Here is a 22,233-nt window from a genome sequence, read left to right as displayed (position 1 = left end):
AACCTGATCTGTCATTCTGTTTGGGGCTTTCATGATTGCTGTGTTTGGATCTCAGCTAATCAAAGACCCCCTTCTTGCTGCCTTATTTACAAAGAAGCAAACATCAAACAGTCATTACTTAAATGAAAAACACTTGGAAAAATCACACAAACTTTTCTTTTTTTCTTTTTCTTTTTGAAAAGTTCCCTAAGTGTGTTTTAATTGAAAGCGGGGGAAAGGTTTTGAGGTCACTGTTGTGCTGTTTATGAAAATCTATACTGTCTCCATTACCTCCCTCTTCGCTAAAGGTAATTGCTACAGAGCCAACTGGAACAATTCCTGGTTGTTCACATGAGAAGAAGATGAAATTAATGGAAAACATTTCCCGTTCTCATAATCACATGCCACCATCCCATGATTCCTGCATATTAGGACACCATAGCATCTAAGTCAGAATGGGCTCATTTGTCTCTTCTGGAAGTCTTGTTTAGGCTGTCAACAGACCCAGTAATAATGTGGCAATGTGGATTTTATATGGAATTTGCATCATTAATCTCTTATTTGGCCTGTGATTTACCACAGCAAATCACAAACAAATTATCTGCTGACATGTCCTGGCACAGAAGGGCTGAAAATGCTGAATGAATGCACACAGAAGGTCCAATCCTCAGCACATCCAGGTGGGGCTGGGAAAGACCCCTGCCTGAAACCCCTGGAGAGCCATAGACAATTGGTGCACACTAGTCTCTGTAGGCAAGGCAGAAGAGGTAAACCAGCCATCTGCCTCAGTAGAAGGCAACTTCCTGCATGCCTATGGTAATTGCCAAGGGGCAAATAATGCCTTTTGGTTAAAGCAAGAATTAACAGCACTCCGTATTAAGTGATGATGATGATGATTTTATTATTTATTCAACTTATACACCACCCTATACCTCAGGTCTCAAGGTGGTTCACAACAAGACCACAACATATAAAATCAAACCAAAAGCAGTAACACAATACTCCCCCCCCCCAAAAGCCACATTCTAAAAGGGTGTTGGATATCAATGATATCAACTAAAGGGCTGGTTAAAAAGGAACGTTTTTGCCTGGCGCCTAAAGGTGTATAATGAAGGAACCAGATGAACTTCCCTGGGGAGAGCGTTCCACAGACGGGGAGCCACTGCAGAGAAGGCCCGTTCTCGTGTTGCCACCCTCCGGATTGCAATGAAGGCCATAACAATCACATACATAAGAGATAGTCTTATATATCTGTTATATCTAAGGTTCACTTTAATATAAACATGAAAGCATTTAAATACCAGATGCTGAGGTGGTTCTTTCAAATTGTAACTTGGTAGTTTTGTGTCTGTGTGTGTTGCCACCAAAGACAGATACAGTGGTGCCTCGCAAGACGAAAATAATCCGTTCCGCGAGTCTCTTCGTCTAGCGGTTTTTTCGTCTTGCGAAGCAACCCTATTAGTGGCTTAGCGGATTAGCGCTATTAGCGGTTTAGCGGATTAGCAGCTATTAAAGGCTTAGCGGCTTAGCGGCTAAAAGGCTATTAGCGGCTTAGCAGCTTAGAAAAAGGGGGGAGCGAAAAAAATCGCAAGACTCACAAGACGTTGCAAGCGAAGCAAGCCCATAGGGAAATTCGTCTTGCGAAGCGCATCGAAAAACGGAAAACCCTTTCGTCTAGCGGGTTTTTCGTCTTGCGAGGCATTCGTCTTGCGGGGCACCACTGTAACTGGACCAATTTGCACGGTGCATGTGGGGTTCCCCATGTGCAGAAGCTGCCGGAAACCTCTGCAAGTGACTGAAGAAATCGTCCGTTCATATGTATGCAGTCTGCTAAAAGCTGCTATGCAGGGGTAATGTCACAAATCCCCTAGTGAAGTTCTCTTCCCATCCTTAGATTCTGATTTCCAGTCAATCATTCTGCTACTCTGACACAAAATGAAATTTAAAAATCCCAGTGTATCTGAGTTATTCAGCAAGCAGCAGGGGGAGGAGAGAGAGTGTGAGTGTGAGCCTATCTCTGACTCCAAAGTTCAGGTTTCTGCTTGTGATAGTCATGTGAGATACATGATCATGGAATCAGGACTGGTATAAATCAGAACTTTAATGTCCAAAGTCAGTCAACAGTTTATACTGCAATCTTAGGCGTTACTCTGTTTGAACAGGGCTGTGTGAATTTAGGCTTTAAGAAAGATTTCAGCACCAGTCTAAATCAAGGAACATCTCCAAATTATGAACTCTTGGTGCTCACTAATTGAAGCCAAGAGCGTAAGAAGAGCCCTATGGCTGGATCAGGCCAAAGGCCCATTTAGTTCAGCATCCTGTTCTCATGGAGATCTACCAGATGCCCGTAGAAAACTTGCAAGCGGGATCTGACTGCAACAGCAGCCTCCCCAATTATGATTTGTGGTATCTCATATTCCGAGGCGTACTGCCTCTGACAGTGAATGTGAACATCCTTAAAACAGGCAGTCATAACTTTTTGGCTTCAAGTTTGAAATGTTGGAATAAAAGGGCTGTGATATACATGCTGAATGTCCCAGGTTCACTTCCCTGCCTCTCCAGGTATGTCTGGGAAAGACCCTTGTCTAATAGGAATGCAGTTGCCATTCAGTGTGGCCAATACTGAGCTTGATAACCCCAGTGGTTTTTTTTCTGGGGGGACGCAGGGGTACGCATACCCCCAGGGCCAGATTTAGGTTTGATGAGGCCCTAAGCTACTGAAGATAATGGGGCCCTTTATATGTCCAGGTGTCCTTTGTCCTTAGGGATCAGGCTAGCAGACTCAGCCCATTACTTACATCATAAGAGCCTACACAACACAAAACACTGTTGCTGCATGTATGGTAGGTTTTATTTTATTTGTTATTTATCTTATATTTTGGAAATGTATGTCCAGTTTTTTCCCCTTTATTTTTTTGGGGGGCCTCCCAAGAGAGTGGGGCCCCAAGCTGGCCCAGAGAGCCAGTGTGGTGTAGTGGTTAAGAGCGGTAGTCTCGTAATATGGGGAACCGGGTTCGCGTCTCCGCTCCTCCACATGCAGCTGCTGGGTGACCTTGGGCCAGTCTCACTTCTTTGAAGTCTCTCAGCCCCACTCACCTCACAGAGTGTTTGTTGTGGGGGAGGAAGGGAAAGGAGAATGTTAGCTGCTTTGAGACTCCTGAAGGGGAGTGAAAGGCGGGATATCAAATCCAAACTACTACTACTACTACTACTACTACTACTACTACTACTACTCTTCTTCTTCTTCTTCTTCTTCTTCTTCTTCTTCTTCTTCTTCTTCTTCTTCTTCTTCTTCTTCTAGCTATAGCTTGTTTAGCTTATATGTAAACCCAGAACTGCATACCCCTAAACATCTTGTGAATCTAAGTTTGACCTCATTGAGGGGCAGTATTTCAATATGAGTAGGAAAATGAGAGTACCCCTAAACATTTTTTTAAAAGCACTGGATAACCAAGTCTGACTCAATATAGGGCAGCTATCTCCATACTTAAAAGAACAGAAAAGAACAGAAAAAACCAAGATAGGGAGTCACATCATTATTTTCCCCTCTATGTCTTAACATTTTGCAGTTGTCTATGGTAGATATCCATGTGATACCGATAATATTGTGAGTGGGTTCAATACGTGCTTGAGAAAATAATGCAACAGTCAGGCGTATTGCAAACTCACTCTTAAGAACACCTTCAAAGGAGATCTGCGCTGTGAAGTGGTGGCAAATTGCCACTTTGCTGTGAGAAACACAGTTGTGTGAATCCAGCTCAGCATTGGGCAATCTCATTATCTAGGTACACACAGAAAAGCAGATCCTCAAATATATTATACTAGAATATTTGGATTTGAAACAGCTTTTCTTTTCGTTTTCCGCAATCTAAATGCATTGTATGAGTGATTGCTAATGTTCCAAAGTTTGTCATTTGTTGCTTGACCTGGAGTGAATGAATCAATAGCCAAAGACAATTGCTCAAATGAAATGGTGACCCGACAAGGCAAGGCCACAGTGATTTGTCCTGTTTTGTGTCATATATTCAACCCTTTCAGCGTTCTAGCTCCATTGTCTGAGATACACTAATGTCTTCCATTCTTTCTTGAAAAACAAACAAAATATCAATGAATTGCCACCAGGCTAGGATTTTTCCATCTTTACACATCCTGAAGTAATGAAATTATATACTTATAGCTCCAGTGCTGTTTATAGGCCTTGATTGGTTCATGTTTGCTATAATGAGAGACATTCAAACAAAACTATAGCATGCAAAGGAGATTCAAACACAGATTTTTTTTTATTTAAAAAAAAACAAATCAGAAACAGAACACTGTTTAAATTGAAAGACAATATAAAAGAAAAAAGAGAGGACATTATGGCAAGTCATGGAATTTGTCCATAGGCTGTCTTATGGAGAATTTAGCTGTTGAATACACATATGAGAAAGATTCATTAAGCGTAAGAAATGAGTGCACAGAATGAATGGGTATTGATGATTAATGCTCATTATGCATACCCAACATAGTATTTTATCTTGCAACTGAAGATGAGTTAGTCTGCATTGTATTGTTATTCTTATTGCCAAATTGGATGGCTCTAAAAGAGGATTAGACAAATTCATGGAGGATAAGACTATCAATGGCTACTAATCCTCAGGCGATGTTCTCCCTTCAACTGTTGGAGTCTTCTGAATATTAGTTGCTGGAAATCACAGGAAGGGAAAATGCTGTTTCTCTCAGATGCTGCTTGAGGGATTCCCATAACATCTGGCTGGTCATTGTGAGACCATGATGCTGGACTAGCACAGGGCCACTGGCCTGATATTTGTTTGTTGTTGTGGCAGCAGCGGCTATCTGCTCCTATCTGCTAATATTCTGGAATAATTTACAAAAAAAAAAACCAACCCCAACAACCCGATTTTTCTTAAACAAAAAATGAAAACATAAAAACCTTGATCTTTGTGAGAGACCTGGAATGTAGGCCTCAATGTATTTATTTGTGTAGCATGTGTATAAGCTTTGGCCCCAGTTTCTATGTGGAAGGGTTGGTGGAGCATGGTTGGAAGACATCTGTTCTGCGCAAATTCACTCTGACTGGAGTGAGCTGTCAGTTCGTGAGCTCTGCTCAGAGGAGAGATGTGGCAGATACAGACAGTGGTACTGAGTCTAAGTCCTGCCCACGACAACAATCATTAGCTGCAGACAACATTTCAACACAATAACCAGGTTTGCTATAGCTCTGGCAGACACATACTTCCTCTTCTAATCTCCTGCACTCCTGCAATATTTGAATTCTGGAATACAGGGCACTAAATACAAGACAAAACAAAAAGCCTCAAAAGCATACTTATGCTTATAACTCCGAAATTTACTAGGGACACAAGGGTACATAATGCATACATAATGTGACTACAGCCACATAATTTTTCTCGGTTTCGGCACAACCCGCCACTAGTGTGGAAAGGAAAGCCCCACACTCACTCTCTAATAACAACAACATTTGTTTATTTACTTATTTTAGACCACTTAATGTGTGTGTGTGTGTGTGTGTGTTTTGTATAGCAAAGAAAGCCAAGAGAGGACTCTGGAGGAGGAGTCAAAATGTGCAGGAGAGACTGACATGTGACCAAAGATCAACAATGAGCTACAGATTTTTTCTTTAAAATGTCAGAACTAAGAGTAACTTATACCACTATAAATGGTAAAATCTGTAAGGCCCAAAGTCTCAGACGAAACTAAAACATGAAACCAATTAAAGCAACAATTCATAATAAATGCAAAATCTCCTCCTGTTTCAGGTGCGACATCCCAAATGTTGGGCTCCCAACTCCCAGTAGCCCAAGTCAGCATGGGATGATGACAGTCCAACCACATTTGAAGGTACCTCATGCTGCCATACTTGATTGGCCTTAGTCATCAAAAGCCATTCTAAAAGAATGCTTTTAGAAAATGCTGGGGCTCAGATTTTGATGAGCATCCAGTTGAAGGCAATTCCATGTTTGTAGATCATTTAGGAGGACTACTTTTTCACATGTGCACAGCATCCTGCTTTATTTGGTATAAAGATGGGAAAATCTCCAGGATGGACAGAACATGTTCACAATTGCAGAGTTTTTCTGCTCGCCGCTTTCCTCAGATATGCTCTAATGCTAATGAAGATAGTAAGATGTTCTACTTAATGGGTTGAATTCTATAGAATACAATATCTAACCAGTTTCACAATCACACAGCATATAAATAGCTTAAGACCTAACAGGTAGATTTGAAACTCTTTGCTACAAATGGATGGCTTTTGCTCTTTTAGCAACATCATTAAATCTTTCTAAAAAAGAAAAACTGGTTACAACCTCACATTTTCCAATCTTTTTTTTTTTAAAAAAAAGATATTTATTAAAAGTTTAATAGTTACAGAAAAAAAGAAGAAAGAAACAGTAAAAAGTTCACAATACATCAAAAATAAAGAGGAAAAAACAAAAAAACAATACAACAAAACAACAAGAAAAGCAAAAACATTTTAAAAAAACACACCCAATATCTCTATATCTCTACCTTTCATTTACTTGTATCATCGACCTCCTCACACCTCCCTTTTTTGTATTCTTGTTCAATTAGCTATTTCAGCAAATCCTTTCCATCTTTCTCAATTTTTGTTCTATAATTTATCTTAATTTATTTTAACCTTATCTTGCCATAAAAAGCCCTAAAGCTTAAAACTTATTTGTACATAACTCCTTATAGAATTTCTACTAAAGCCGAATAGTTTCATTCCAACATTTTTTCTAACACTCATTAATTTTACAATATTTCTCCAAATGAATTTTTAAACCTTCTTCCAATCTTCAACCACCGTCTCTTCTTCCTGGTTTCGGGTTCTGTCAGTCCTTTCTATCCATTCCATTTAGTCCATCAACCTGGTGATCTTTTATCCGAGGCGCTTAACTCTTTTCCATGTCCCTTCTGCAGGTCTTCTTCATATTTATACCTGCACCTTACTTTGTCTTCTGCTGATCTTGTTCTTAGTTTCCTTCCTTTATCGCTGAGGAGTAGATCTCGGGGAGACTCCAACCTAACAATGTCTTTATCCCTTCTCGACAGGTCGGCCCATTCTCCATAGTCAGCACTACAATCCAAAAGATATTTCAAGGCATGTTTCAAAGTCCCTCCAAAGTTAAAGGCCCCCACAACTCCAGACTCCCCCTGGCGCAAAACCAGATCCCAGAAGCCAGAACAGCCCTGCATAGGGGGATCTATCCAATTTCCCATCTCCAATCCAAACGAGACTCCATCTCTCCAAATCTGACTTTCTCCAGGTTCAGTCATCAAAAACAACAGCTTATGTTCCTGCATGGGACGCGGGTGGCGCTGTGGGCTAAAGCCTCAGCGCCTAGGGCTTGCCGATCGAAAGGTCGGCGGTTCGAATCCCCACGGCGGGGTGCGCTCCCGCTGCTCGGTCCCAGCGCCTGCCAACCTAGCAGTTCGAAAGCACCTTCGGGTGCAAGTAGATAAATAGGTACCGCTTACCAGCGGGAAGGTAAACGGCGTTCCGTGTGCTGCGCTGGCTCGCCAGATGCAGCTTTGTCACGCTGGCCACGTGACCCGGAAGTGTCTCCGGACAGCGCTGGCCCCCGGCCAATAGATGTGAGATGGGCGCACAAACCCCAGAGTCTGTCAAGACTGGCCCGTTCGGGCAGGGGTACCTTTACCTTTACCTATGTTCCTGCAAAGCCTCGGCTCTCTCCACTTGTATTACTTGAGGTTCAACAGCAACCTCCTCCTTTGTCTTCTGCACAACTTGCCCTGTCAAAGCAGATTCCTGGGTCGGTTCCTGAGTGGTTTCTATATAGGTATTCACTGTTTGTCCAAAATTATTAACTGCAACAGTCATCAAATCCATCTTCTCATGTAGCTGTTCCAATAAAGCGCTTGTCTTGCAAAAAGCAATCACTAAGGCTTCTTCTGGGCACATTCTTGTTCAAGGTCAATGTGTGGTTCTCACGATCTTTAATCTCTACAGCTGGAGATTTCCCCAGATCGACTCCAACAACAGTTTTCAAAGCTCCCTCTAGGGGAAACAATTTCTGTTTGTATCCGTCCTTTTAAAATCAGATCCAGCAACAAAATTACTTTCGTTTTTCAAATATTTTGTTCCTTTTAAATGCAAAAGGAAACATTGGAATCAATATGTTTCTCTTTTTTAACTATCTATCAGCAAACGTTTTATTCACAGTCAATGGACTTTCCCAAAAAATCTGTCTTCCTAGCAACCCGTTCCCAGGTTCAAGGTGGTGGAAATTTATCTTTCTTTACTCTCTCTCCTGCAGGCTTGAACAATCTAAGATTTCCCCCCTCTTCTCCTGCTTCCAAGGGGGGTTTAGTAGTTTCAGCCGATGGAAATTTAGTTCTTTACAAAAGTCTTTCCAGACTTTAGCTTGCAATGTCTTTGCTTCAATCTATTTACAAAAGCGGAAGGCGGACTTCCTGTTTAGAGCCTTCCCGCTTCGGTGCCAAATTAAGATATTTCATAGTCCAATTTTCCGTTCTACTCACAGGTAGTTGTTTAAAGTCCAATTGTCCACAGGAAAAAGTCAGCGCTCTCCGGCAACAGCAATGCGGCTTCACTCCTTGAAAAGAGCAATCAATTCGAAGCACCGCGCCGCTCACCCCACGTCGTTCCGGATCCCCGAAACTGGGTTTCCCCGCGAGTAGGGGAGGCGCAAAAGGTGCCTGCCGAATCCCACGTCCACAGGCTTCTCCTGCCTGTGGTTTTTGATGGGTCTCCGCCTCGCCGTGGCGGTCCAGACCCTAATTTCCACGAAGCGGATTCCTCCCGATCAGAGGAAATCCGCCATTGCCGGAGGCGCTAATCCGGAAGTCCCTCCACATTTTCCAATCTTAATTGTGTGTACACAATTTCCTACATGGGGGAAAATGTACATCACGACAATTGCCACATGTGGATGTGGTTTCTTGTTGTTGTTTTCTTATATTACAGTCATTTCAATATAGGAAATCCACAGCTTGTGAAGTAGAATTTGGGATAAAGGGACAAGGCTGGAATAAGTTGTTCATCATTCTATTTACACAAGAATGGGCTGGTTATGATCTACTGGTATTTGTCTGAGAGATCTGAAGCAGATCAACAAGGATTTCTGGCTCCCACTTGTTTGATAATGGCAACAACAAAATGGCTCTATTTTGCTATTGAAATGGGGAGTGGAAGCTAGGAACTTAGAGTAGATTTTTCTCAGGAAGGACTGTGAGCTCAGTTCAGTACTGGAAACAAAATTGGTGGCTCAAAAGTCTTTGTCTTTTGCACCAGGCTGTGGTTGTTGGATCTCTAGGTTGCCATTAAAACAACAAAGAAAGCATTGATTCAACAAGTCTGAAGTCTGCCCTCTTCTTATTAATGCACCCCAGGAAGGAAGAGAGAAACCTGGCTGGGACACCATTGAAATTTCAGGAAGTGTTTGCCTCTAGGAAGGCTGCAGAGTGAAGACCACTGGGGATGTGATTTGCAGAATGAAAGAAAAGACACTCAGAAGCCTGTCGCAGTTGGCAGTGTCATGGTACTTAACCTGACCTCCCAACCAATGGGTCACTACTGCTTACAGGGAGGGAGAGTCGGAGGGGCAAGGAGGTAGGTACTGCAACTTCTTAAAGCACATCAGTGGATGATTTTTTTGTTTTAAAAAGTTGGAAGCTGCATTTAAGTTCTTTAAAAATCTAAGCTGCTCTGTTTTAACAAACCAGCAAATCAACCAGAGCTTTTCAGAATTCCACAGGCAGCATTTTACATAGCCTCATCTTGTATGGTCAGCAATGCCTACTGGAGGACAGAAAAAAGCAATGGGAAATCCAATTTGAAGCTGCTAAGTAAAACAAAAAAAAAGTTCAACCAACCCCCCCCCCCCTCATTCTCTCCCTCATGAGGGATTATGGATAAAACTGAATCCCCACTAAAAGCCCCTAGACATGTTTGTCTGCAGTTTAGCAGACTTGGGCTACTGTAGAATGGCTCCTGTGTCTGAAAATTTCAGCCACTTTGGCCCAAATGGGAAAATGTTATACCTATTTTTTTAACTCCCCGTTATAGTGACTAGGACAATGCAGAGCTTCATTTTATGCAGAGCAGCTTGGAACCTGGGTAAAGGACAGAACAATTCAGCAACAGATCAGAATTCTTAGAAAATACACTGATACAAATGCAACGTGAATTTATATATGAAAGAAGTCCTATAATCCCTTACCCACAGTCTGAAGAGACAGATTCTAGGAACAGTTTGCCTCCTTTAACTGCTGTTTGTGTGAACTAGACAAACACAGGAATACAAACGTATAAGAGCAAAAGAGAGCTTAAGAAGAGGTTTGCACAGGATGTTTTAGAGCTAATTCCAAGTGACAATTAAACAGGATCCAGTGGGATTCACTTTAAGGCTTTTCCTTGTCTTTGTCAACAAAGAGAATGCAGTCCCAAATTAGTAATATTCAGCTTTTTCTCCTCTCTAACCAATTAGATGGAGGCAACATATTATCTGTATTACCTAATTACCTCTTCTCAGAAATTCGTAAGAATGGAAAAAAATCTGTTGCTTATTAGAGGGTCCATAGCATGAACCATTTTTGTGATGAAGCCTCTAGATATGAGCAAAAATGAAGAACGGATGTTTGAACTACATCACACATTTCCTCCCATGCGTCTATATGTTTGCGCCAGTAATCTGTAGTGTTGTTTCATTTGATTTGTCGGGCAGGGAGTGGGGAGGCAGGAGGCTGCAATCCTTCCGTATTGGAGATCAGGAGATTAATTTTTTAAAGAGAAGGATTGTAAAAAGCAGGCATTGGTAAAACATATGTTCCTTGAGCAGCTACAAATATGAGTATTTGACGTTATTGTTTTTCAATATGGAACTGGTTTAAAGCTTCAGACAGTTGCAGTTTTTAATGCATGGGTCATAATCAGCAGGGCAGAAACAGGGAAACAGGGCAGGATCACTTGTGAAAGGGGAAAACTTGGACAAATTATTACAATAATACTAGATCTTGTTAGAAATCGATGTAACAGTTTCTCCAAGGTGTCTGAATCAACCCTGATTTACTGCAGCCAAAGTCCTAGCCCATCATTAAGAGGACTCAATAAATCAGAAAGCCTTAGATTTAATCCCAGCATCACTATAAATACCTTTAGAAGGAACTTGATTTGAGTTTTGATAGTTGGAATTGCTCATGTTTGGCTGATTCAGTGTTTCTTTCAACTAAGTTATCAGTGTTGTTTGCAAAGGAAAGTAAGAGGCCTCTTATCCAGTCTCAATAGGTTCACCACCACCACCACCACCAAGCCTTTAAAGTCAAGGTGTGATGCACTCACTCACGGGACACACTCACCCTGCGGGAATGTCAGGATTGCAAATGTGCATTCCTTTGAGGTTGGTGGGCCTGCTCCCATCTGTGGAAGTGGCACTTGGTTCTAGGTCCACAGGTTCAGTCATCCTAACTGATTATTTATAAAAGCACCTAAGATATGATATGGTATAATTAGACAGCATCTGACAAAGCAAAGACATCACCTTGCTAACAAAGGTCCCTATAGTTAAAGCCATGGTTTTCCCAGTAGTGATGTATGGAAGTGAGAGCTGGACCATAAAGAAAGCTGATCGTCAAAGAATTGATGCTTTTGAATTATGGTCTGGAGGAGACTCTTGAGAGTCCCATGGACTTCAAGAAGATCAAACCTCTCCATTCTTAAGGAAATCTGCCCTAAGTGCTCACTGGAAGGACAGATTGTGAAGCTGAGGCTCCAATACTTTGGCCACCTCATGAGAAGAGAAGACTCCCTGGAAAAGACCCTGATGTTGGGAAAGTTGGAGGGCACAAGGAGAAGGGGATGACAGAGGACGAGATGGTTGGACAGTGTTCTCGAAGCTACGAACATGAGTTTGACAAAACTGCGGGAGGCAATGGAAGACAAGAGTGCTCTGGCCATGGGGTGACAAAGAGTCGGACATGACTAAACAACATAACTAGTTGTCAACATTAGTCACCTTTTGAAATCAGCTGCTTCAAATGAAAGCCCTATGAGGACCATAAAACAGTGCAGTCTATTGCAAAGATCAACTGATGGAAGTTGAAGGACTCTCAGCCACATATGAACACAACATAATGCTTTGCTTACTGAGGCTGGACCGTTGGGGTGAAGGGGACACAGCTCCATCAACCTCACTTGCCTGCCTATCAAACTGCAACAAGTACTGGCAAAAGCGCATCTACATTTTGAGGACCCTGAAGCTTGAACTGATATGGGGCCTCTTCACAATGAGGTCTGGATAACCACTGTTTTCTTCTTCAGTGGGTTTGTTCCACGGCAAATCACCAATTATTTATTTTTAAAATAGCTGCTACATCTTACAATTTTGATTAAAATGGCTGTATTGGATTATCTCACATGTCCAAGTCACTGCGGTGAACAAAAAATTCCTATGCCTTATAGTTTTCAAGTTAGAGCTCAGTTGGTAGAGCATGGGACTCTTAATCTCGGAGTCGTAAGTTTGAGACCCACGTGGGGCGAAATATTCCTGCATTGCAGGAGGTTGGACTAGATGTTACTTGTGGTTCCTTCAAACTATTCTATGATTCTATGGTGAGGGAAGTAGGGAAATATTATATACATGCATGATGCACTTTTAAAATATATTTTTTTAAAAGCAATGTGGACTAAGGTCACTTCTGGGGCCCTTCTGGGATCGGGGGCCCTGAAGCTTAAGATTCATTAAATGTTTAATAGTAGATCTACTCCTGAATGCTGGAGATGTTGCTGCCCATCAGCTTCCTCATTCTTAGTCTCAGGCTGCATACACACTAACCCATTTGTAGGACATAAATGTAGTTTACCTCAATCTGAAGTTGGGTGAAGATTGTCACAACGTTCTCAAACCTCATAAGAAGATGTGGCATTAAAATAAATATTTGATAAGCAATATGGAGTTGTTGCCTGATATTAAGAAATTTGATCATTACCATCTAGTCACTTGACTCAGTCTGTAAAGTGCAAAATATATCTAAGTATCACCAGCAAAAGATATTTATCCCTCCTTGCCATGTTCTTGTTGATGAAATTGTGCCGTGAGGGCAGGGGGAAGCAGGCTACCGCCATGGACTTTTAAAAAACAACAGTGGATGATTAACAGAAGTCTTTGTATTCTGCCTATACCCTTCACATTGCCTTCCGATGCATAGCCAAACTGTCTGCTGTGTGTTTTGATAGTTGGATAATTGGGAGCACTCTTGGGTTGTGCGTACACCTGGTTTCCTCCCAGCCTGAAATTCATTTCTTCCCCATCGTACTGCCCCTCCTCCTCTCCTCCTGCTGCTCATATAATGGAGATCAGGAGTTGATGAATGAAACATTGGTGCCCAGTCTCTGCAGCAACCACTGAAGAGCACTCTAACAGAAGTGACACTCTGGTCTCCATGGATAAAATGCTGAAACCCTAGACCAGTTGTCCAAAGGGAATCCATCTGCAGCCATAAAAAAGAACTTGAAAGCAAGCCTGATATGAACAAAGACAGTCCTGTGTTCTTTTTTCTAAAAAACCCACCCGTTTCTTTTTTTATATTGATATAGCCATAGACGTACCATTTTATGATATGTGTGCACAGTAAAAAACACATACAAAATGTATAGAGGAAGAATCCCAGTACCCTTTGACTTCTCATGGTGGGAGATATTAACTTAAAAGAAAAGAAAAGAAAAGGGAAAGTTGTCATTTTTTAAACAGACCAAGACAAAACATAATTTCAAACTCAAGACCAAAATGCACATCATGCTTGGCAAAATTCAGTGCTTCTGTGCAATGAACTTAGTACAGTAGTTCAAATTAACTGCTAAGAAATTAAAGGGTAGAATCCTTTGGGAGCAATGTGGGAGCATAAGAAACACAAGATACTGCCTTTTACTGAATCAGACCATTGATCTGCCTACCTCAGTACTGTCTACACCAGTATTTCCCAACCTTGGGTCTCCAGCTGTTTTTGGACTACAGTTCCCATCATCCCTGACCATTGGTCTTTCTAGCTAGGGATGATGGGAGCTGTAGTTAAAAAACAGCTGAAGACCTCAGTTTCCCCGATTTCTACCAAAAACTAAAAAGGCATTAAGATGCTTCCCTTTTGGCCCTCATTCTCCATCAGTTCTATCTGAGTTGACTCCCATTCAGATAGCCAGCATTTATCATATTTAAAGTAGGCCCAATGAGTTATATCCAATACTAGTCTTGCTAAGAAGAGACCCATTTAGCCTGGTGGTCCTTAGCTGACCATGTCCATTAATGTTGGTGAGCCTACTCTGAGTAAGACTAGTATTGGCTATACATCCAGTTGAAATGAATGGACATGACTAACGGAGGTCTGTCAATTTCAGTGGGTCTGCTCTGATAAGACTTAAGTGGGATACAACCCACTGTGTCTAACCCTAAATTGTTACTGCTTCAGTTGGTGTTTGGAGCTCAGAGTATCACTCAACAAGCAGGCCGGACTTCTACCCCAGGCAAAAAAGAAAAGAACCTTCCTTGTGCCGATCAAGCTGGAAAATCAGGACCATGTGTCCTGGCTTGCCCACTGACTTGTTTCAGGTCAACGACTCATGGAAAATGGCCATAATTGCCCATGAGCTGAAGATGCTCAACACTGATGTTGCCACTCTACAGAGTGGCCTCTAAATAAACATTTTAATAACTAGATTTCAAGGTTAAAAAATAAAAGAAACAAGACAGACTTTAAAACAGACATGATTGTTCTGATAAGATGAAAATATACTTAATGGCTACATGGTTATTTGCCATACTGTGTTGAGAAATCTGTGCAGAAATAATTACAGTACAGTTTTCATAAATGCTAAGTAAGAAATCAGAATGTGCTTCCATTTAAAGGTTTTTATATGCAAATAGGTTGATTGCAAGATACATGCTTTAGCTTGTTAGTTTTTAGTCGCAGCCTCACCTATTTACCAGCGTATATGCAAATATTAATATTTCTATTGTCTTTGTTATTATTTATTGAATTTATATACTGCCCTATACCCGGAAGTCTCTCTGTTAAAATAATACACTTTTATATAGGGCCAGCCCCACCATTAGGTAGAGTGAAGCAGCTGCCTCAGATGGCCAATGCTGAGGGGCATGGAGTGGGCCATATGTGTGCTACATAGCCTGCCCTCAGGTGCTGTGGAGGATGTTATCCCAATGCCAGTGGTGAAGTGGTAAAGTGCCATAGCTCAGTAGTAGAGTCTCTGCTCTGCATTTGAAAGGTCCCTGGTTCAGTTCCTGGCATCGTTGGGTATGGGTGGGAGAGGACCTTGTCTGAAATCCTGGATGAGTGTGTTACTCCCAAGTCCTACCTGGAGGAACTGATGGTTGCTCACTCCAAACACTTGAGGATCAGAAACACTCAGGGTTGTAATCCTGTGTGCGGTTAGGGCACACAGTTCCAATTGATTTCGTTCTAAATCATACACAGGTTAAGTGAGAAAAGAACCATTTTCACCGGAGTCTAAAGTCTCGCTTCTAGACTTAATACACAGAATGGTAATAAAAGCCCCTTGCAGTTTTGCCTGCAAAGGACCTCGAGTGATTTTATAGTATGTTTTATGGAACATGCTCTTGAACAACAAGTGAATGCCTACAAAAAGCGCACTGCTTTGGTTATAGACGAATAATCCATAAACCGATTAAGTGGGATATAATTGTGTAATGAATATTGGTGTATTTATGTAATATTAGAGCTCTGCCTATTCCATACACATACTCAAGCAAATCATTGACTTGTCTTCGTTGCAGCTACTTTTCCATCTCTGCTTTACTAAGGATGATTAGAACTGAAATGCCTTAGGTTTCCACTTTTTTTAAGAGAAACATTTACATATTCATAGAAGTCTCTTGGCGGCGGCTGTAAACAAAGAATTATGTTCAGGACTGCAGCTAGAAATAAGATATGTCAGAGGTCTATTACCCATTCAATCGAGAATCAGTAAATGGCCCAAGGGCACTTCCTTAAATGGGAAAGGGTAGAATAACTGAGGCTGAGGCCCCAAGTGTAGCTGGAACTCAATCACATTGTTGATTTAGAGTATACCAGGCATTTTTTGTAATTGTCAAAATTCATTTAGCTTCTCTGACATGAGCGGAATGGTCTGAGATCTCAAGATAAGGCATGCTTCCCCGCATCTTTCACTAGGCTACACAGACCTCAAAACTGCATGCAGCAAGCGGTAGTATAACCAGGGACACATGCGTTTGGATTTCTGTTACAGTCGTACTACTCTGTTTATGCTACCAAAATACATCAATAAAGTGTTTACACTACCAAAATACATCAATGGAAGGAACTTCTCCTCATGGGCATAAGAGCAGGCCCAGATGTGAAGGAGGAGGGTCAAGCACTGCTAACAAAGCCCTTCACCTCGAGCCCCTTAAGGCCTGCCTTCTGATCTCAAAACAAATTTCTTGACGAGAAAGAAAAAATATATACCCTGACAGTGCCTTTATTCTGCAGACCAGGTCCTGCTCTACCATTCTTTCCTGAGGGGTTTAGGACACAAGAAGCTGACGTAAATGAAGCTGGTATAAGTTAAATTGGTGTAAAGTCATGCCACATCCAAACCCCATTCTGGAGCAAGGCTACTGCCAGATGAAGCAGCCCAAGGTTGTCAGAGGGAAAACAGGGCTTTGAAACTGAGGTCAGCTTACAATAATCTTTTTGCCAGTCCGCATGCCTCAGCTAGGCAGAGAGAATCGGTTCCCCAGCCCCGTCCTGCCCTTGCCATGCCCTCAGAATGCCTCTTTTTAAGGACTTGCAGTCCTTAAAAATCACACTCAGTTGCTTGTGAAGCAAACGTTTCAGTGGCTCCACTCCTTCATTTTATGAGGCAGCCAGCAAATTCATGTTTCCTCTCCATTTAGTATATTTTCAGTAGTTTGATTGACTTGTGGTGCTTGTGGAAGATGGAGCTACTACCAACATTTTGATAATGCTTTTGATCTTCTGAGAGTCCTTCCTTGTTAAAATAAAAAAATTCCTTCCAGTAGCACCTTAAAGACCAACTAAGTTAGTTCTTGGTATGAGCTTTCGTGTGCATGCACACTTCTTCAGATACACTGAAACAGAAGTTGCCAGATCCTTCTATATAGTGAGAAGGTGGGGAGGGGTGTTACTCAGAAGGGAGGGTGCGAATGGGAGATTGGCAGATAGCTGAGAGAGCCTCTTGACGACTCTTAACGACTGTAATAGGTCTTACAGGAAAAGGCAAGGGGTGGGAAGGTGAGAAATGGTTTAGTCATGTATAGTGAGATAAGAATCCAATGTCTTTGTTCAGTCCAGGTCTTTTCATGGTTTTAAGTTTGGTAATGAGTTGTAATTCAGCAGCTTCTCTTTCCAGTCTATTTCTGAAATTCCTTTGTAGTAAAACAGCTACTTTGAGATCTTGTATAGAATGTCCTGGGAGATTGAAGTGTTCTCCTACTGGTTTCTCTGTTCTGTGATTCTTGATGTCAGATTTATGTCCGTTTATTCTTTGGCGTAAGGTTTGGCCTGTTTGTCCAATATAGAGAGCTGAAGGACACTGTTGGCATTTGATGGCATACACAATGTTAGACGATGAGCAATTAAATAGTCCCGAGATGGTATGTGTGATGTTGTTGGGGCCAGTAATGGTGTTGTCCGGGTGTATGTGGCAGCAAAGTTGGCATCTGGGTTTATTGCAGGCTCTGGTGCCAGTGTCTGTGTTAAGTCTGGTTGTAGTAAAACACAGACACTGGCACCAGAGCCTGCAATAAACCCAGATGCCAACTTTGCTGCCACATACACCCGGACAACACCATTACTGGCCCCAACAACATCACACATACCATCTCGGGACTATTTAATTGCTCATCGTCTAACATTGTGTATGCCATCAAATGCCAACAGTGTCCTTCAGCTCTCTATATTGGACAAACAGGCCAAACCTTACGCCAAAGAATAAACGGACATAAATCTGACATCAAGAATCACAGAACAGAGAAACCAGTAGGAGAACACTTCAATCTCCCAGGACATTCTATACAAGATCTCAAAGTAGCTGTTTTACTACAAAGGAATTTCAGAAATAGACTGGAAAGAGAAGCTGCTGAATTACAACTCATTACCAAACTTAAAACCATGAAAAGACCTGGACTGAACAAAGACATTGGATTCTTATCTCACTATACATGACTAAACCATTTCTCACCTTCCCACCCCTTGCCTTTTCCTGTAAGACCTATTACAGTCGTTAAGAGTCGTCAAGAGGCTCTCTCAGCTATCTGCCAATCTCCCATTCGCACCCTCCCTTCTGAGTAACACCCCTCCCCACCTTCTCACTATATAGAAGGATCTGGCAACTTCTGTTTCAGTGTATCTGAAGAAGTGTGCATGCACACGAAAGCTCATACCAAGAACTAACTTAGTTGGTCTTTAAGGTGCTACTGGAAGGAATTTTTTTATTTTGACTATGGCAGACCAACACGGCTACCTATCTACTACTTCCTTGTTAAGGTAAAGCAGAAACCCAGTGAGACATTTATTCCACTGATATGTCTAGCTCAGTGTTGGGATAGCAATAGGCACTGCCATCTGCTTGTAATCTTGGCTGCACAAGGGGAGGATCACTTAATTGATCTATGATCCTTGACTGTGGTGGATTTTTGAGTTTCATAGCAAACTTCAGGTACCTCTTAATATGCTCTAATCTGCAATATTGTAATTACAATCAGGTGACCAATGGTGAAATTTTGCATATTTGTCAGCTTTTCAATGCATACCTAGGTAAACAGGTAAGATTCCTGTTCTGCTAGTGACTGTAAAGTGGGTATGGTTGCTATTCCTTGTTAATCAATTTGCTTGTGGAGGTCCTGGGGAGGTGAACTTTTGAAAGTTGCTGAATTAGGTGACAGGTGTTCCAACTATTCCAGATGTGTTCCTTCATTTGTATGTCTTGCCTCTCAAGGCATAGTTGGGTGTGCACTTCTGATTTATGTCAAATCTAAACAGCAAGAACAAAACCTTTCAGGAATGTAAATTGCAGAGAACCAGGCACACATCTTAAATGAGATTAGTACCTGTTCACTTCTAAGCATGTTCCTTAGGTTATTTATTATTATTATTATTTAACGACTTTGTTCAGTTCCAAGTACTCCGTTCGATAAAATCTTTTACAGACCTGAAATTGAAATGCCATTCAACAGAGAACTGAGTTGCATAACTAAAAACTGATTGTATTGGATTAGATGTTCTTCCATTTATGATAAGGATCTGTATGATAGGATTAATATTTATGCCCTTGTTCTTTCATCCTGCCTAGGGAAGTTGGAGAGTGGCCAAGGGAAAAATGTGACCACTGCTTTGAGAGACTGCAGACACATCCTTCCTTTTCTCGCAGTCGGGTACCTTCAACCATGTCCTTCTGCATGAAGGATACAGCCATCAATCACTTCAAGTCATGATGACCGTGTTCTACCTCCAGTGTTGAAGGCTGCATGTCTCTGAATGCTAGTTGCTGGGAATCACAAGTGAGGAGAGTGGTGTTGCGTGTAGATTCTGCTTGTGGGCTTTCCATAGGCACCCCATTTGACTACTGTGAGAATGGGATGCTGGACTAGTTGGGCATTTGGTCTGATCCAGCAAACAGCCATCTGTGGAAAACCCAAATTGTTGTTGGCTCCAATTAAGCATTAAATAATGGGACACGGGTGGTGCTGAGGGGCGTGAGTGGCGCTGAGGGTTAAGCCACTGAGCATAGGACTTGCCGATCAGAAGGTCGGCGGTTCGAATCCCCGTGATGAGGTGAGCTCCCGTTGCTCCTGCCAACCTAGAAGTTCGAAAGCACATCAAACTGCAAGTAGATAAATAGGTACCGCTCCAGCGGGAAGGTAAATGGGATTTCCATGCGCTGCTCTGGTTTGCCAGAAGCGGCTTAGTCATGCTGGCCACATGTACTGCGGCTGTACGCCGGCTCCCTTGGCCAATAAAGCGAGATGAGCGCCGCAACTCCAGAGTCGGCCATGACTGGACCTAATGGTCAGGGGCCCCTTTATCTTTAATGGCTTTTCATGGGGAAAGCACCAGGAGGGGAAGCATTTGAACACAATGCTTTAAAGCATGGATTTGTCCCTGGAAAATGCAGGGCAAAAGGTGTGTGTAGAGGAGCCTTAAGTCTCACTGGTACTTTACCTTTTCCATTATTTTCAGTGGTCCATGGGCTAATTCACCCAATGGAGACAAGGTGGTAAACCTGATTCTGGACTATACTACTTCAAGCTGAAATGGGAAGAAGCAACATGCTTGAATCCTTCTCTATATCAAATAAATATCTACACACAGAAAACTAGATACCAAGACTGAGAATTCTGACCTAGACTTCTCCTTGACATGCTATCTTTCTATACGTTTTTGTAGTGATATGGTCCGAATCATATTGTGCGAATGAAGATAATGCTGTGACTCTTCTACTCATTCAGTAAAATAGTAGTTTGATTTTGTGCAGTATAGACCTGAAAGTAGCAGGGAAAGCTAGTTATATTTAATAACAGGAATCACATTTGAGATTTGTACAGCAACTACTTTATTATTTTCAAATGCAAACTTTTGCATTTAGCTTGCTATTTTACAATTTTACAAACTAGGTATAAAAGACCATAAATAAATGACATAAGTTATGTGTACCTAAGATTGATGGCGAGGGAAAAATTACAAATTAAAACAAAATAGAAAATCTATATTTCTAACCAAGATTTCATTCAAATCTGCGAACCAAGCAATGCATTGTTAAGATTTTTTCCTTCTTCCCCAGAATGGACTAAATTATCATATGCCTCATACATTCTAATTTTTTTTAACCACAGTCCTTGCATATTCCAACATACTTGTAGTGATACCAAAAAATAAATGCACTCTCTCTCTCTTTTAAATCTGTCTAATTAGTATTCAGGATGCTTTCTTTCTGGTTATGAAAATGTCACGTAAAAGAAAAATACTGCTTTGAAGTCCTGTTCACTGGCAAGAACCAGCTTCTTCTTCTTTTTGTTTTATACATATATATATATTTAATACATAGATCCATCACAAAGTTAATACAGCAAGAAACCTGGACAAACATCAACTGGTGGGGTTGTGAGCAGAACAATTTTCTAATGTATGGAGGTTTGCTGTTTTGGAGTCCTGTTGATGCCTCATCTTTAACCAGGAAGAAATGGAGGCCAGTTCTCTTATCAATTTCTGGTTGTTGTTAGGTTGTTAGTGTGTTGTGTCTTTCTACCCATCCAAACTCTGTTTAGTACACTTGACTGCAATCCGAGAATGCTGGGTTTGCAGTTCACAACACTTTATGCCTCCCGGCTCCTTGACAGTGCTGTGTCCTGCCACCAGCACAGCTACACAAACCGAGAAATACTGATCTTCAATTTTGTGTTCATCAGACCAAAAAAATAACCTTAGAAATGGGAAAGGAAGAAACAGGGGGGAGGGAGAGGCAAGGGTGAAGAATAAACTCCAGAGAAACTGTTTTAGGGCCTCATTCAATGCCAAGCATTTTAAATGCAATATTTACACATTCTTTTCCTTGATTTCCCCCCGCCAGGCATGTAGGTTTGACTGTCCTGTTTCAGCTTGATGTGCTGCACTGTATCTCAGTAGGGAAGAGTCTTCTGTGACCAGAAAGCAGGTCGAGCACATCAAATGCTGAGCTCAAAATGTGGAATGGCAGTCCATTCCCCAGACTCCTGCATTCAGCTCGCCTCCAAGAACAGTCTTCAGAAAATTAACAGTGAACTCTCCAGACTCCGTAAACTTTCCTAGATAGGACTGGTAGGTCATTACCACTTATTGCAAACTGTATTGCAGTTTACCTATGAGAGGAACATGAAAGGGGTTTTTGTTTTTGTTTTGCAAATCCCTTGCTTAAACCTTCAAAACCTTTTGTATTCTTTAACTTGGGAGAAAATAAAACAGTTTGCTCAACAATCATTCATGGGCCCCAAACTCCTTGCAGGTGGCACACTGAATAATTTACTTCTGTGAATGGATAAGGATTGCATATTTCTGTTTGCGTTCATCAAGTCTCTCAAAGCTTTTTTTTTTTTTCTTCCAGGGCGGGGGAGGAAAAAAAAGGCTATTTAATAGTTCAGTTCAAAACAACCCACTGATGGATGAAGACTTCATCTCCACCTACTTTCCCCCTTAAGGTACTGCTGCTTCGATAATGAACAGGCC

This window comes from Podarcis bocagei (genome assembly GCF_964188305.1).
Source record: "Podarcis bocagei genome assembly, chromosome: 4".
Lineage (NCBI taxonomy): Eukaryota > Metazoa > Chordata > Lepidosauria > Squamata > Lacertidae > Podarcis > Podarcis bocagei.
The sequence above is the reverse complement of the archived record's forward strand: the minus strand, read 5'-3'. Positions refer to the sequence as shown.